Source organism: Schistocerca cancellata, chromosome 5, assembly GCF_023864275.1.
Source record: "Schistocerca cancellata isolate TAMUIC-IGC-003103 chromosome 5, iqSchCanc2.1, whole genome shotgun sequence".
In the NCBI taxonomy this organism is placed as follows: domain Eukaryota; kingdom Metazoa; phylum Arthropoda; class Insecta; order Orthoptera; family Acrididae; genus Schistocerca; species Schistocerca cancellata.
The window spans coordinates 318,479,816-318,483,181 of record NC_064630.1 but is presented as its reverse complement, the minus strand read 5'-3'; the positions used below and the strand labels follow the sequence as shown (position 1 = coordinate 318,483,181).

Sequence of the window (3,366 nt, the reverse complement as noted above, 5' to 3'; positions counted from 1 at the left end):
GTCGCGGCATGCTACCAGTGTTAAAGACTGCGATGGAGCTCCGTATGCCACGGCAAACTGGCTGACACTGACGGCGGCGGTGCACAAATGCTGCGCAGCTAGCGCCATTCGACGGCCAACACCGCGGTTCCTGGTGTGTCCGCTGTGCCGTGCGTGTGATCATTGCTTGTACAGCCCTCTCGCAGTGTCCGGAGCAAGTATGGTGGGTCTGACACACCGGTGTCAATGTGTTCTTTTTTCCATTTCCAGGAGTGTAGATGTACTGTCCACAACCATTACAACGTCCGAAACTCATAGAACTAAATTAGTGTCGCACTCCACGTAGCTGCAAACGTTGTGGTAGACTATTTAAAGCAAAACTCTGTAAGTGGACTCTGGTATCTGGCTGTCAGTGCCCATTTAGATGTAAGTGAGCAGGAAAGAACTAGATGTCGACCGTACCTCATTAGCACTAATTAGTACTTCATGTCTCAGTACAAGTAAATGCATAAAGAAGAGAAACAGACCTTTGGATATCACCCCAAAACACATTAGACCTTGGAAGGAATCATCCCCAGAACACCCAGAATTTGTTACACAAGGAACAATGGACAATATTTTCAATTCACCACGTGGCAAACACTCAATTTGCTGAGAACTGAGACTTTTCAATGTAGAAGCGAAGTGGAGACGTGGGTTAACGCGGTGTCTCTGGAACATCTTCTACTCTGAAAAAATCTGAACGAAATTGTGAATCTGCAAGACCTGGTTTTACAATTGGAATACGATGTACATAAATGACGTGCATCCACAATAAAAGAACAAATATTTACAAGTCATTTTAAAGAAATTACATGCAGTCATAATTACCGAATAGTAAACGATGATTAAATATAATTGAGAACAAAAGCACATGCAGGTTAATTAACAAACTTAAGTAAAATAATTATTACCTTATTAGTGTTAAATACTTTAACACATGGACCTTAATATAAAAGCCAACGGCCTTGCCGCAGTGGTAACACCGGTTCCCGTCAGATCACCGAAGTTAAGCGCTGTTGGGCTGGGCTAGCACTCGGATGGGTGGCCATCCGGTCTGCCGAATGCTGCTGGTAAGCGAGGTGCACTCAGCCCTTGTGAGGCAAACTGAGGAGCTACTTGATTGAGAAGTCGCCGCTCCGGTCTCGTAAACTGACATAGGCTGGGAGAGCGGTGTGCTGACCACATGCCCTCCGTATCCGCATCCAGTGACGCCTGTGGTCTGAGGATGACACGGCGGCCGGTCGGTTCCGTTGAGCCTTCCAAGGTCTGGTCGGACGGAGTTTAATGTAAGAGCTTTGCAACAAGTAGTCGAAAGTAACGTCCTCTTAAAGTAGCGTAAAATCTTTCTGATTTGTTTTATGGGTATAACATGGAGTCATAGGGGCAACGACATACATGGCATAATTTACTACTAAAAAACCAACCATAAGTAAGTTATAATGCGCCATTATATCTACAGATACGACTTGTTTCTATCTCAAAATCACAAGTGTCGCTAATGTAGCCAATGTATGAAGCTTCCTTTTCAGATACCTGAAAATATCCTATAAGGCCGAAATTGTACAAACGTGCGTGAAATAAAGAGAATGACAGCTGAAAGCATCACGAAGTGATTCAAAAAATACATTGCAGCTGCAGACTCTATCGCATTGTTGATATTATAGTTCCACTAACATTAGACACACCACAACTATATGTACTCACCGTCGCACACTGTTTGTCGCCTGTAGGAATCGTTTCTTTCTGCACTTAAAATAAGCCATGTGTATAACGGTGCAGTATGGATTTAGAGTGAATGGAAGAAAGGCGAAAGTAATGAGGAGTAGCACAAATGAGATTAGCGATAAATTTAACATCAAAATTGGGGTCTAAGGAGTAGACGAAGTTAAGGAATTCTGCTGCACCTAGAAGGACATGGAAAGAACACTATCACACACAAAGAGGACATTCCTGGGTGACAGAAGTCTAGTAGTATCAAACATGGGCCTTCATTTGAAGTAGAAATTTCTGAGAATGTCCACTAAGAGCAAAGGATTGTGTGATAGTGGATGTTGGAGTGTGGAAGAATCAGAAAAGAAGACAGATAAAATTCTGAGATGTGTTACTATAGAAGGATGTTGAACTTAAGATGTACTGGAATGAAGAGGTTCTCCACAGAATCTGGGAAAGGGAACATAAGGAAAGCACTGATAAGAAAACGGGAAAGGATGATATGATGATGATATTTCGGTTTGTGGTTCGCTCAGCGGCGTGATTATCAGCCCCCGTACACATTCCCAATGTTTTCACTGTCCAGTCTCACTTTTTTTTCAGTTTCCGCCCAGTCCCCTGGCGGAGAAAATCCCCACCCGGGCCGGAAATCGACCCCGGGACCAGGTGATCCAGAGGCAGCAACGCTAACCACTAGACCACGAGCTGCGGACGGAGAGGATGAGAGGACGTGTGTTGAGACATTAGAGAATAACTTCCATGGTACTTGAGGGATCTATAGACAGTAGAAACTGCAGGTGGTGTCAGAGATTGGAATACAGTCAACAAATAAATAAGGATGTTTGGTGAAAGTGCAACACCGAGATGAAGAATATGCACAAGAGAGAAGTTGGTGGTAGGCTGCGTTAGATCAACATGTAGCTTTGATTGACATATTTCAGAGGCATGAAAACATCGGCGTATTTGTTTGGTAGCGTTCGTTGAAGATGTTCATGATATAACATTTTCACTTCCTTCAAGAAACATAAAAAACAGTCCTTTCATCCGTATTACCGTCGGCTCGTACACAGAGACTTTCGCAAGAAATCGTTTTGCAGTAGGCTGCGAAACTTTACTTACACGAGCGCCCTCCGTAAAAGAACCAGCTTGTATGGCGACAACCGTTAACCACGTCGCAGAATATTTGGAAGCCGCCTTCTGAATGTACACTGCCGCAGGCGCTAAGACTGCTGTCGCTTGGCACAATTTATGCTTGCGGCTGACTTCGCTGCAGGCGGAATCGCCGTCTCCAACGGCGCAATATTAATGGCGTTTCTTTTGCAGCAACTTGCGCCTGCCTCGACCCAACTAGGTCTGGAGATTTTCGCGTCCTGAATACCGGGTGATTAATTCAGACCGCAATTTAAGCCGGTCTCCGCCGGCTCGAGAGCACTTTGTTTCCCAGAAACGCGCCAGCCAGTTGACAGAAGCTCTCCGGGTTTTATTGGATTCGATGCCTCTGCGGGAAGCCATTTATAAGATCGCCTCTAAATTGTACACCCCTGCCCGTGGCAGTGGAGATCGTGCCCAGTAACGCACAGCGTCCTAGCTGGTCAGTCGCTGGCGAGGCAACAAGATTTGACTTATTCCATCTTT

The 3,366-nt window shown here is 45.0% G+C and overlaps 1 pseudogene; it reads left to right on the top strand.

The window, feature by feature from the left end:
* The first annotated feature begins 976 nt into the window (after positions 1 to 976).
* Positions 977 to 1,094, top strand: LOC126189297 (5S ribosomal RNA; annotated as a pseudogene).
* Positions 1,095 to 3,366: the final 2,272 nt, after the last annotated feature.